This window comes from Culex quinquefasciatus, chromosome 2, assembly GCF_015732765.1.
Source record: "Culex quinquefasciatus strain JHB chromosome 2, VPISU_Cqui_1.0_pri_paternal, whole genome shotgun sequence".
NCBI classification, from domain to species: Eukaryota; Metazoa; Arthropoda; class Insecta; order Diptera; family Culicidae; genus Culex; species Culex quinquefasciatus.
In genome coordinates this window covers 177,649,314-177,663,996 of record NC_051862.1, presented here as the reverse complement: position 1 = coordinate 177,663,996, position 14,683 = coordinate 177,649,314, and the positions used below count along the sequence as shown (strand labels likewise).

The 14,683-nt window shown below is 36.5% G+C and overlaps 1 long non-coding RNA gene across 2 annotated transcripts; it reads left to right on the top strand.

Annotated features, from left to right (window-relative positions):
• Nucleotides 1-8,516: 8,516 nt before the first annotated feature.
• Nucleotides 8,517-9,667, top strand: LOC119767466. Of its 2 annotated transcripts, none has more exons than XR_005277534.1 (3): nt 8,517-8,898; nt 8,960-9,099; nt 9,198-9,667. It is a non-coding gene; the product is annotated as an uncharacterized LOC119767466 (long non-coding RNA). The 2 variants fall into 2 exon arrangements; XR_005277532.1 differs by having other exon boundaries at nt 8,520-8,877.
• The last annotated feature ends 5,016 nt before the right edge of the window (nt 9,668-14,683 follow it).

Here is a 14,683-nt window from a genome sequence, read left to right as displayed (position 1 = left end):
TTCTGCGTGGGAGGACCCCGATCCGGAATTGGGTACTAAAGCCCTATGTCAATTATTATGTACAACGGTAAAAAACACGATTAAAAACCATTTCTGATCACTTTTTTCCATTTTAACGCAATTTTTTTTTTTGGCAGGACAACATTTTTTCGATGGATCAACTATGGTCCCCTTGAAACGAGCTGTCAAGTAGGAGCTTTTCTGTCAAGAAGGACCGCGAGGTTAATTTTTCAAAATTGATTTAAAAATCCATTTTAAACTCTTTGTGGTCGTACAAAGGGTCATTGAACTCAGAAAAATAAGCTTTATCGCTGTAAACAATAATATCAGCAATCTAAGCTTCATTTTAGGACCCAATTGCACAAGTATTAATATTTATTACTACTTAAGTGAACCATTACTACTGCCCCACGTCTTGCCATTACACAGCTTTCCGTGATGACTTGCAGCGCCGGGAAGATCTGTGCCGCGGCGGAAGGGAAGCTGTGGAAATGTTTGCAGAAATGGGTTTTGCCATGCGATCTGCTGTGGGCGAACAATTCGAACGACTTTCGGGTTCGGTTGTATAGTTATGATCGGTTTGGATGGCTGCTTCATGAGACACATAAATTTGAAATATGAACGAAGTGGCGCCAAATTTAACAGATTGATTGCATGGGTTTGAAGCTTGAGAAAGCTAAATTTTTTTTGAACACTTTTAAATACTGGAAACGATTTCCTGTAATTCTTATTTTTATTTAAAAAAAGATAATTTGATTTCATAAACACAAAAGTCTCTTAAATCCAATGTTACTTAACAAAACATGTACAATAGACAAATTTAACTATTCTAGAAGCATGACAATCTGGCAACGCTGCCTCAAGTTATGACCACTTAAATAAGTGATACAGGTATATTTTGAATGCTAGATTGGACTTTGGTTCTAAAGAGTTTATAATTCTAGTTTATTTGTAATTTTTTTTTTTACCTTAAAACATCACGGAACAATGAATAGGGTTCGATTTTTGATAAACATTTTGCATTATTGTTTTTCTCTATGTCCCCATTCTATTCAAATACTCCAATGCACTCAGTTTAACAGCCTAGGTTAAACGGTCACCTCAAAGCTCACAGAACGATTCAAGAGTGAACACTTAAAATAATTACTTCCCAAGTAGTACGTACGGCTGCTGCGCTGATCCCAGAGCTTAACCACTATTCCTCGGTTGACAGGATGACTGGTGCAAAATCCGCAACAAAGATGACGACATGAACTTCGCCGTCGTCGTCGTCGTCGTTGCCGTGGCTAAAAATAGTCACCATCCCAGCCCAGCGGAGTAATGTATGCATTTTGGCACAGTCCTTAAACCCCTCCCAAAACCCCACGACCATCGTCTCCTGCAAACAAGAAACAAGAAAAAGTGCACCGCACAGCAACTGCCAGCGGAAAACCAACCTCAGAAGTTGTTGCCAGCACCAGCAGTAGCATATTCAGTGTAGAGATGGTGATGACAGAACTTTAGCGTAATAATATCATCATCTGCTCAGACTTGCCGGAGCCTCGTTATAGATGTCGCTTTGGCTGTTTTCCCCCACCGCTAGAGTTTTCCCGCCCGAGTTTTCCCACCCTAGTCTAGAGCAGAGAGAGCGATTCTGCGAGGGGGAAAGGGTTCATTCTTGCTTTCGGAATGGATTTCTCTGTCTTTTTTTTCTTGTTCAGAAGCTGTGCAATGACACTATGCCTGAGCTTTCGAGGCCCCGATTGAACACGTGGCAAGATTTTCATTCATGCTGACTTGTTTGGGGTAGAACCAGAATCGATCATAGAAATAATCTTTTATTCATTTCAATTTACCAGGCATCTCCATCGAAAAATGTTCAAATGCTGGAGACGCCTGGCTTTATAGTTTAAAAGGAGACGAAATCATCCAACTTCCCAGCATCCAGGAAATAATTCAATATCAAAACTAAAAGCAGAAACCATTTCCTGCCAGGAATCGAATTGGATTCCACTTTTAATTTCCAACTTTCCACCACCGCCGCTTCAGCGGAATCCGGTTACTTCCGCTGAATTCGCTCGCCGATAGTGGATGTTTATTTAATCGCTCACTAACCTGTCTTCTCCGGTGGCGAGATGTGACTCTCGTTATCTTTGATTACGACTCTTGTCGTCGGAGTTGATGCTGGTTGCCTTGAGGCGACGGGGAGAAGTGATTTCCTTAGCAACAGAGTTTCATTTCTGAGTTTTGTATAACGTCAGGCACATTGGAAGATGTTATTTTCTTATAGTTTGAGTTGTGACAGCATAAACTAAAGCTTTGATCAGATAGGTTACAAATCGATATGACTTTTTGAATATTCAAAACCAAAGAGATTTTTCTAAGATAAATATAAATAATCCATGCTCAATATGCTTATTAGGGTGGGTACGTTTTTCAAAAAGTTCTCGGATCAAGTTTTAGTATGATTCCCATTGTAGGGCATGCCCATAGGGACTTTCATGCCAAATATCAGCTCATTTGGTTGTAAACTGGCTGCGCGCATCAGGGTTAAAGTTTACATGGGAATTACTATGGGAAATTGGAACTTTTTGTTCAAACGCTCCTACAGGTCTGGGAAAATCAAGCGCCAACTTCTGGTATGGTCAGGCCTATGGGGAATGGTCTGGAGAACACTTTTCCCGAAGAGAGCATATGGATTCGTTGTCCCTAGACCTGGCGCATCGGCAAACAATCCGATGTCTCCGGAATCAACGGTTTTCCCTCAAAAAGCATCAAATTTTCCTTAGCATGCTATGAAAGCTTGATGAACACCGCGACGCCATACGTCAGACAACTACCACGTGGTTGAAATATTTGCAAAAAAATACAAATTTGCTATGCAAAGATTCTGTATTCGACTAAATAATATCAGGATTACTCGAAATGATCGTTTTCTAGTTAAAAGAAGGTTTGCAATTTAATATTCCAGCCGTTTCTCACCCACGTGGTAGTTGTCTGACGTATGGCGTCGCGGTGTTCATCAAGCTTTCATAGCATGCTAAGGAAAATTTGATGCTTTTTGAGGGAAAACCGTTGATTCCGGAGACATCGGATTGTTTGCCGATGCGCCAGGTCTAGGGACAACGAATCCATATGCTCTCTTCGGGAAAAGTGTTCTCCAGACCATTCTCCATAGGCCTGACCATACCAGAAGTTGGCGCGTGATTTTCCCAGACCTGTAGGAGCGTTCGAACAAAAAGTTCCAATTTCCCATAGTAATTCCCATGTAAACTTTAACCCTGATGCGCGCAGCCAGTTTACAACCAAATGAGCTGATATTTGGCATGAAAGTCCCTATGGGCATGCCCTACAATGGGAACCATACTAAAACTTGATCCGAGAACTTTTTGAAAAACGTACCCACCCTAATGCTTATATTTACCGTGTAAGCCCATACAATTTTGTGCAGCCGGTGTTACCCGGCGGAGTTTGAAATACAGTCATGCCACGGTTTTGATTCGTTCAGCTGCCTCGGTTAAGCACGGTCCAGTGCTTAACTGAAGCACAGAGCTTATGGGATTCTGGCTATATGGGAGACATTGGCTATAATCGTTTGAAAAATCAGGCAAACATCGAAAAATTATAGTGTTTTGGAATCGCGATGATGTCAGCAATCCATTAAAATTATAATTTCATGAAAACTTTCACAAAAATACGTATTTTTCCTGTATTTTAAAAATGCTATGTTTCTCGAAAAAATACTCAGAATTATTGTTATTGCAATATGGGTATCAATTGCTTGGAATTTTTTCATACATTTCAAATGTAAAATATTTTTTTTGAAAACACTAAAAATTTTCACAAAACTACGTATTTTTGAAAACAAATACTCAAAATTTCAGTTTTTACAATATGGGTATCAAACGATCGGGATTTTTCATACATTTCGAATGTAATAACAACATTTTTTGAAAATACTCAAAATTTTCACAAAACTACGTATTTTCGGGAAAATACTCTAAATTTTCGTTTTTACTATATGGATTTCAAACGATCGGGATTTATTCATACATTTCGAATGTAATAACCACATTTTTTGAAAATACTCAAAATTTTCACAAAACTACGTATTTTCGAAAAAAATACTCAAAATTTCCGTTTTTACAATATGGGTATCATACGATCGAGATTTTTTTCCATGCATTTCGAATGTAATAACCACATTTTTTTAAAAATACTCAAAATGTCCGTTTTTAGAATATGGGTATCAAATGATCGGGATTTTTCAAACATTTCGAATAAAATAACAACATTTTTCGAAAATACGTAGTTTTGTGAAATTTTTTATATTATCACAAATTTGCGTTATAACTTTAAAAATGTGTGAAAAAATCCTGATCGTTTGATACCCATATTGTAAAAACTGAAATTTTGAGTATTTTTTTTTCAAAAATACGTAGTTTTGTGAAAATTTTTAGTGTTTTAAAAAAAAATATTTACATTTGAAATGTATGAAAAAATTCCGATCGATTGATACCCATATTGTAAACACTGAAATTTTGAGTATTTTTTTTTCGAAAATACGTAGTTTTGTGAAAATATTGAGCATTTAAAAAAAATGATTTAACATTCAAAATGTATGAAAAAAACTGAAAAAACCCATATTGCAATAAAAATATATTTTTGGTTTCTTAAGAGAAAAAAAAAATTAATGACGAGGCAATATGCGTTTTTGTAAAACAAATAAATCCTCATTTGTTTTTTTTAACTTTTTGTTAAGATTCAGCAGTATTTTAGTCCTTAAATTTAATCTTTGTAGGTGTTTTAAAAATATAGCTTACAAAATCTTGAATTCAACAATGTCTATCGAAAAAAATGGAAAATTCGTGAAATTGTGCTGAATAATTCCATAAAATAAAAATGTTTTTTAAATATATTTTTTTCGAGTTTAGAAAATCTTTTAAAGATAATATTTTATTATTTTTGTTATTGTTTGCATTCTCTCGAACATGAGCAGTTTTTGAAAAATTGGGATCCTTGAATCAATTTCTGTGAATTTTCACATTATTTGCAACATGAGCAGATGTAAATTGTTATTTCTACAGTTTTCAAAATTGAGCTGTATTTTTTTTTTATAAATTCAAACTAGTTTTCAAAATGAACATTCAAGATAAACAATTTTTTTTTGGTTTTGTTAGGTGTAGGTAATTTTATGGAATTTAAATTAATTTTGAATTCTTTTAAAATTGAGCAGCTTTTTGAACAATATATTTGTGTGGTTTTGCGTTGGTCCGAGTTTTTTATTTTATTATTTACATTTATTTCTGGGAGTTTTAGCATATTTTTAGCAAAGTTCTATTACCTTAAAGAAAAATTCGAGTTTAAATTTTTTTTTGTTAAAGTTGAGTGACATCTAAATTTTTTTTCTTAAAAAATATAAGTCAAGATTTCTGTATATGATTGATAAAAAATGAAACTGTAAGTGATTGCATCTGCTACATACAGGAATATTTTGAAAAAGAATAATTAACATTTTTTTTCGTTAATTTTTGAATTCTATAATATACTTCAAGGAACAAGGACAAGGACAAGGAATAACCGAGAAGGTTGAAGCTGCCATAAATAAACTAATTAACAACAACAACGAGCAGGCATGAAAAATCATTTTTAAAAATGCTTCAAGTATTTGTAAATCGTTGCGAGTGAAGAAAAAATTTAATGTTGTGAAATATTTCATCTTTCTGCAAACATTAATGCCAAAATTATGACATTTGTGTAATGAATCCAATTCTTTGGATATTAATGGGAGGGAATGTGGTTCTTGAAATTCAACCAAGGGGGGAATGGATGAATAAAGGTTGAGGAATACTGGTCTAAAATATGAAATAAGGAAAATTATCTGTATTTTAACCTTTTAAAAAGTAGTAGAATTTTTCATGAGGCTGTATCTTAGAAAATACTTGCCCGATTTTCAAAGTTCCAGAGAGAGGAAATTTTCTCAGCCTCTCAAAAATATTTTTTTTCAGACGTGCTTTTCTTTCAAGAATTATTTTTTAAACTCCTAAAACCTAAAAAAATCGGAGCTTATATTATTAGCTTATTTTTGTCTACATATTTTTTTGAAAATCCATATTTCCTGAACCAGATTTGCACCATCTCAAACTATGGCTCAAAAGCTGCATTGTTTATTCCTTCAATAATATGTATTTTGTGAATTCAACTTTCAATCATAACAACTTTAAAAAAAATAATGACATTTTTTACGTGCACCATTTTTTTTTTTCTGAACAGTCCTTACAAAAGCCTACAAATTTGGCGAAAACACCAAATTGATCAGAAAAAATTCTTTAAAAGATGCTTTTTTTTACCTTTTACATGCTCATTTTTTGTAGGGAGACTTGCATGGAAAAACTAATGATGCAAAATGGCTTCTTTTGACAAAGATATTGCATGGACAAATCAACGAAAACAAAATTAAAAATCTTGTAAAAAAGTGAAATTCTAGATAATTCATTGCACTTGTATTTCTAATAAAATTCTAGAATATTTAAGAAAAATGTTTTTGCCCCTTGATTTCTTAGGCCTCCAAAAATAAATATGTTTGCTACGGCCTAACTATTTTAAATTATCTTTGAATCGTCTTAAAATGAAGAAAATGAGGATCACAGATAGGAAAAAATAAAAGAATCTTGGCCATATATTATGATGATTTTAAAGATATTTCTTGATCATGAACTTTCTATCAAATCGTTACGAATTCATGAATCACATCATACACTGCTTCATTGCGTAATTCCCCACAATGAACTCCCGTTTTTTTCGATTATATCACAATCGAACCCAATCGCAATCAATCCTCACCCATTTTGTGGTCAAAAGCATCGATTCTGCTCGAACGGGGTGGTCTCCCACCCATCTGGAAAGCACCCCACGACCCAATTTCGCGCCATTTTCCGCTGCTGCTGCCAGAGTCGGTGTAAGTCAGACAGTCAGACACACTCACTCTTGGACGATACTCTTCCTATCCCCGGGAACGGACGCAGCTGCTGCAGCCGGCATTAAACCCCTCCCACCAAGAGAGTGGGTGGTGAAATGCACCGAATCGGCTGAGTGTGTGTGTGTTCAAAAGTGGGGCATTTGCTGCGCCTGACAGTTATGCAAGCGTACGTTCACCTTTTGGCCATCCAGCCAGAACCAGGAAGAACAGAAAAGGGAAAAGTGGTGGAAAACGATGGAAAACACATCGCTTCCGACGAGGACGTCTTTTTCCGAGCATCGTGTTCGAACGTGGAGCGAAAAGGCGATGTGACGTGTGTGTGTGGGAGGACAACTGCATAACGAGTGGAGTTTGGTGGGCGAAGGATGTTCCCTCGCGTGGTGGCAGTTCGATTCAGCTGGATACTTAACATTATGCAACTCTATGGAAATTAGGCGCATTTTTGTGTGGGAAAGACAGCGAGTGGGTTTGACTTGGCAGGTTTTTTTCTCGAGTGGGTTGAGGAACATAAAGAGCTGAGCTTCTTTATCAACGGGAGGAGGATTGAATTGCCATCATTTGGAGCGAACTGGAAATGTGAACAATTGGACACAACATCAGAAAAGAAGGAAATATTGTTGAAACATTTTTAAGAATGACCTTAAGATTTTGGCATTAAATTTTTTTTGTGTATTTTAACACACTCAAGTATCAAATCATAAAGGATTTTTTTTTGAAAAAGTGAAAAACACAATGTATCTTTAACAACACTAGTTGGATTGATGAATATCAATATATCAGTTCTTGTAAACAAAACGCCACAAAAATAGAACAATAATTTAAAAAAATAATACAAGCATTCTGCTTTATATTCAAAAAATCCCTTTGGGTAATTCTCCACCAACTCACACAGCAGTTGCCCCGACCCCTTTTCGATATGCGTGAAACTTTGTCTTAAGGGGTAACTTTTGTCCCTGATCACGAATCCGAAAACCGTTTTTTGGTGTCAAGGAGACTTTTATGTAAAATTAGACGCCCAATTAAATGGCATATGGGTCATTCCACCTGAAGCGGAACAGCATTTGAAAATTACCATCTCTGATTCTGCTCAAATTTGGCAGAGCTGTTGAGACTATCAAAACATGTTGTCTGCGATCAGCAGAGAAGCGAGTCAGACGTGCGTCCCTCACAAACCAAAAAAGTGCTTAAAAAGTGCAAAAATGCCTCACGGCAAGAAAAAGAGGCGGTCCTCACCAGCAGGATCGGCAGATTTGAAGAAGCTGAAGAATGCCGAAGCGCTACACGGAAACTAAAATCATGATTGATTTTATATGCAAGCTGCACATAAACGATTCTTAAACAAGCGTAATAACTTTTATCACTGCGTCCTCTTAAACATCATATGCCTACATACGATTTTAAACAGTAATCTTAATACATTTTATGTGCGTATTTCACATAACCGTATCTGACTTCTGCGTGATAAAAAATGTTGTTCATGCAAATACCCTTTGTGAGCACCGCATATAAGTTGTATGTTCACGATAGTATAGATTTTTGCAGTATGCTTTTACACATAAAACTTATATGCAATGTTCACAACATTTATGTACACGTGCTCGAATGTGTGCATAAAAGCTTTTGGTCAAACAAGATGGCGAAAAATTGGAAAACAGAATCATTTGCGTGCTGTTTCCGAAAGTTTCTCTAAAATAAAGTGATTTATTTTAAACTAAATTAGTTAGTAGTTAGGTAGTTAGCATGTCCTGGAGCTGAGTCAATAGTTTGGCGTTCGTTTAATCTGACGGCATCATTTCGGTAACCCGGCCAATTTGCAAGGCCACAGCTGCAAGAATCCAGAATGTTCTCGTCGCGGCAGTTGGAATGCGGTTCGGTGGTTCCGGGAGAGGTGGAGAGTACGGAGATTATTTGGACAACAGGTGCGACAGTAGACGGAGCGAGTGAGGATTGGAGGAGTTTGATTCGACCTGAGAGATTCAATTTGTGATTTTGTTTATTTAGGTCATCGACGTCCTCCGTTTCGAACCACTCACACGCTTCCGGCTTGCCCTAAACGTGCGGTGTGTCACAGCATGCGCCAACACCGGGCGACCACGATCTGCTGTCGGACCTGAGCGGACTTTTGCTGGACAGTGCCAACGGTGAGTTTTGGTTGAGGTGCTCTGTACTAGGCTTTGTTACATGGAAAGCTTTAACACGACAGATTTTTTAAACCCCCTTTACCTTTCTGTCATTTCAGCTGGCGGCAAGTTGATCCATTCTGCAAACCTTCTTAACAAACCTGTTCCGCCCAGCCCTCTACCGCGCTCATTCAAAACAACAAACAACACGACCTTCTTCCCTAAACTTCCCACCGGAGATTGGCTCTACCTCACAACCCACAAGATCCCCTTCATTAGCACCTTCCCCGACCCGGACAAGTAGCTGCTTCTAGCGATGGCAGAGTGAGTTGGGAGAGCAGAGGGGTTATGACGAGGGGACCTGGTGGAGGCAATTCGGCGGTCCAACTCAACGAGTGCACCCTGACAGCAAAGCGATGCTGCCAAAGTCTGGTCACTTGCCAACGCCATGCCAAAAGAGGTTCCCGACATCGATCGTGATTGCTTGTGAAAGTCGTGAAAGTATGTTATTTAGAATGTAAATTTAAGAATAAAAAAACCTGCAAACTCGTTTCAATAAAAATACATAAATTAGCAGCATCATAAAAATATTGTAAATATCGTCATCAGGGGTGACATTGGGTCTGGGGAGGTGAGATTGGGTCATAAAAAAGGCTGAAATTTGTATGACCCAATCTCACCCCCAGACCCAATGTCACCCCTGATGACGGTAATAAAAATTGAATGAAAATTAAAAAAATAAAAATATCATAAGGAATACCAAATAAAAATAAAATGCAGTACTATTGAAAATCGAATGGAAAATATCATAAACATTATTAACTTTACTGATATATGTTTTAAGTGGAAGCATATTCAAATCTGTGAGCATTGCACATACCGTTCATGTACCATGCACATACATTTTATATGCGTTAACATAGTTCTGATTCGTATCTATGTATATGATATGCTTATACAGTTTATATGCGGGCTACACGCCGTTTATGTGCAGACGCATTCTGCAAAAATCTATATGCGAAACTTATAGCGACAATCATGATTTTTATTTCAGTGTACCTGCAAAGCCAGGCAGTTTGAGCAAGGACGCTCAAAATTCGTCTGGAAATCAGTTCGCTACCCTCCCTGTGGACGTGAGCGAGAAGGAAGAATTTGAACGACGGGAAAAGTTGCCACCCATTTTTGTGAAAACATCGTCATCGGATTCGGTGCGAAAGTGGCTGACCGGGTTTATCAAATCTGGTGCTTTACGAGCTTCCATTCGCTTGTGTGCTGATGGACTCAAAATTCTGCTACCTACCAGAAAGGATTACAACTACGTTCGGGATTTCCTGAACAACACAAAGATTGAATACTACAGCCATGACGACCCAGGTAAACGCCCCATGAAACAGGTCCTCCGTGGCCTGTACGACATGGATGTGAGTGTGCTGAAAGAAGAGCTCAAAACTCTTAAGTTGAACGTGATCGAAGTCTTCAAGATGACGAGACACAACAAGGACATCAAGTATCGTGATCAACTGTACCTGGTTCATCTCGAGAAAGGATCGACTACGCCGTCTGAGCTGAAAGCAGTTCGGGCAATTTTCAACATCATCGTGACTTGGGAACGTTATCGTCCAGTGCACCGTGACGTGACACAGTGTTCGAACTGTTTGCAGTTTGGACATGGTGGAAGGAACTGTTTCATCAAGAGTCGTTGTGCAACCTGCGGAGGTGAGCACAAAACTCAAACTTGCGAAACAATCAACGAGAACATCGAAGCGAAATGCTTCAATTGCGGCGGCGACCATTCTACCAAGAATCGAAGCTGCCCAAAACGAGCTGAGTTTGTAAAAATTCGGCAGCAAGCGACGACGAGGCACCAACCAAATCGTCGCAAAACACCACCAGCATTCACGGACGTGGATTTTCCTGCTTTGACGTCGCCAGGAGCGGGGTCTGCTCGAGTGGCTCCAAATCTGCAGCCTTTGCCATTGAATCAGCGGCAAAAAGTTGCAGAGAATACAACACCTCCAGGCTTCAGTCAGCAACCGAGGGAAAACCAACCAACATCAACGGGTGAAGGCAGTAGTGACCTGTTTTCACCACAAGAACTTCTGAACATTTTCATCGAGATGACAACAACACTGCGTGGTTGCAAAACTCGTGCGGAACAAGTAAGAACGCTTGGAGGATTTATCTTAAAATACAGTTCGTAGTTTACTCGTTCTGATGATTTTGAATATTTCAATGAATTTACTTTTTAGTTTTAAGTCAGGATTAGTTGTTAAAGTATTTTTTTTTCTTTTTTACCCAAATGTATTCGATTCAATGCAAAAATGTAAAACAATTTGAAGTAAATAAATGAATGTGAACAGTTAATAAGAAAACGAAAAATATAACAAAGATGAAGAGCATGTAGCCATACCACTTAGAATGTAAATGAAATGTAATTATTATAAGAAAGTTCAATAAAGACATATTTAATTTCAAAAAAAAAAAATCAAAACATGTAAAAATCCCGAATTTCATCCAAATCGGACCACCCCCTACATTTTTGTTCCCTCCCAAAAAATCGACTTTTTGGCGATTTTTGAGCGAAACCCCTTCCTTAAAACGACGATAACTCAGGAACCACACATCTTAGAGGGTCGGTCTTGGACTCAATTTTGAAGGAAATTGAACGTTGAATCCATTTCCGTGATCACAATTTAGATTAAAATATTTTTTCTACCTGTATTGCGCAATTGAAAACTTTAAATGGCCGTATCTCAAAAAAGCCCTATTATTTTTTTAAATTTGACCTCACCATCGTATTCCCCGTCCAATTTTACATAAGAATCACCTATCGACAGAAAGGAATATGTTTCGTTCCAGAGATATCGAATTTTAAAGTTTTGAGTATTTGAGATTACCTAAATTAGCTACAATCGCCGCATCTGCTAGAAGCACTCAGTTGTGCTGATCAATAATTACTTCCTGGTGTTCTGTAAGATGAATTATTTTTTATAATTTTATACGATTTTGAGATAATCAATACCTTGAACAATCTATTTTTTGTTTTAGGAATATTTATTGGGTGATTTTTAATGTGTTGTTTTGCCTGATCGCAGTGTCATTGAACCATATTAAGTAATATTTTAACTTTTAATATTTATTTGCAAATGCTATAGAGTTTTTACCAGGGCTGCGGAGTCGGGTCATATTTCAAACGACTCCGACTCCGACTCCGACTCCGGCTTTCTCAGATTAGCCGACTCCGACTCCGACTCCGGCTCCGGCTTTCAACAAATGGTTGGCTCCGACTCCGACTCCGACTCCGGCCTACCAACTCTAGCCGACTCCGACTCCGACTCCGACTCCAGCTTTCAACAAATGGTTGGCTCCGACTCCGACTCCGACTCCACATATTTTTAAATGTCTCAAAAGTTAGTTAACTATTATTAGTTAATTATTTTTAAAACATTGATAAATAGGATTATTTGAATACTCTCTAAGCGTCATGTTTTTCTCAAGAAAAATAAGTTAAGTAAAAGTAAAGTAAAGTAAATAAACGGAAAAAAGTTTCTAGGTTACAAGTTTTATACGTTATGGAAACAGAAATCAAAAAATATCTTCAGTTTTAGAGGCATTTTGAGAAGAACAGTTATGTAAGTTAATTTGGATTTATTTGCTTAACCTCAAATTTGAAAATATTTTTTTCAAGGTAATAAATTTAAATATTAAATTATTATTTTTGAAAGAATAACTAAAAGAAACCTGGCCTTAATGATCTATTGAACATTAAAATTCAATTTGCTCACTTTCAGGCTGACATTTGTAAGAAGCACAGTGACAGGCACCTTGTTTTTAAAATGACAATTTTAAACGAAACATTTTTTTTTTGTTTTTTTAAGACGTACATGGACATCACGGCTGAAGGAGGTTATTATTGCAAATCAATGTATCTAAACAATTTCTTCGTGAAAAGTACGCTTAAGATGTCCTTTTCAAATATCTGTGACATGGAAAATATTTTACCTTGGAAATTTTTAATTTATTTAAATTTTAAAATTTTATATACTTTAAAAAGGAGGCGCACGATACTTCGTGAATCTTCACCTAAAACGAAGTTTTATGAATGATCTTGCGCCTCCATCGAAATATATGAAAAAACTTAAAATATAATAAAAAACAAATATCCACAAGTAAAATATTTTCTAGGTCACAAATATTTAATTTTTTAAGGTACATTGTTATGCAATGATTATCACCTTTCGTCATATTGGCGTGGGACATACAGTATGAGAAAATTCGTACCAGTTGATAATATTTTGATTTTGTTTTTTGTATAATATTTGAAAAATAAATTAAAATCCTACATTTTGTTCTATAAATTTTTTTATTGGTTCATTTTTCTCTGAATTCTTTAGATTTGGTTTTTTTTGCAACGATATCAAAATAGTTTAACTAAAATCAACATCAACAATCAATGATTAATTCAAAATTTGTTGCAACTTCTTTTGATATTTTTTGTTAGTTTCAATTATTCAAATGCAACATATTGATTTTCTTGTACTTAGTGATAAACAAAATGCGCATGTTGAGTTCCAAGTAAGAGATTGTTATTATCGTTGATTATTTGTTACAAAAGTTAAACTGTCAGTGACTCTTTTTCGATTTGCAAAAACAGTGATTACTATTTTTAATCTTTTTATGTACCTCGTACCAAGACATATGCTATCGGGGTAAAAAATGATTGTAAGTGTACTTTTTTTTAGAAATATCTGGATGAAATTTGGTCAAATTTGAATTGAAAGGGCACATAAATATAGGCAAAAGGAAGCATTCAAGAATCAATTAGATGTGTCTGACTACATAACCAATATTTTTTTAAATTATTTTTTAAATTATGATACTACATACTTGGGTAAGAGGTTATCATTTAGTGATTATAGTGTAATAACACAATTAGACCTTTTCAATCACAATAAAAAGCTTCAAAAACACAATGGCATCTGATAAATCAATAAAAATATAAGATGTTTAGAAAATTAGCCTGTTCTATAGGAAATACTGAACAATAAAAAAAACATATTTTTTTGTTGAATTTAAGATAACTCCGGCTCCGACTCCGACTCCGGGTTATCAGAAATCCTCGGCTCCGACTCCGACTCCGACTCCAGCTCTAAAAATTTAGCCGACTCCGGCTCCGACTCCGACTCCAGCTGTTAGAGTTTTGACGACTCCGACTCCGACTCCGACTCCAGGTCCCCAAAAAGACCCGACTCCACCGACTCCGGCTCCGACTCCGACTCCGACTCCACAGCCCTGGTTTTTACAATACAATTTTCAAAAATTTATCATTATTTTTCTATTATTTTTATATTTTTCCTAATTCCTCATTTCTTTCCACTTTATCAAATTATTTATTTTATTTCTTCTTTTAAATAATTGAAGCGAGAACAAATGTAGAACTGGCTGTAGTAGATGAAATAATTCTCATGGGTTCTAGAGCTTTTGCCATGTGTGGTAGCGAAATAGTGTCATTCAGCAAAAACCTCAAAATCTGCCGTACGGTTTGAAAGATTGATCATATTAAACCGATTTTTATATTGTGAGCCAGTTTCATCTGAATAATTGA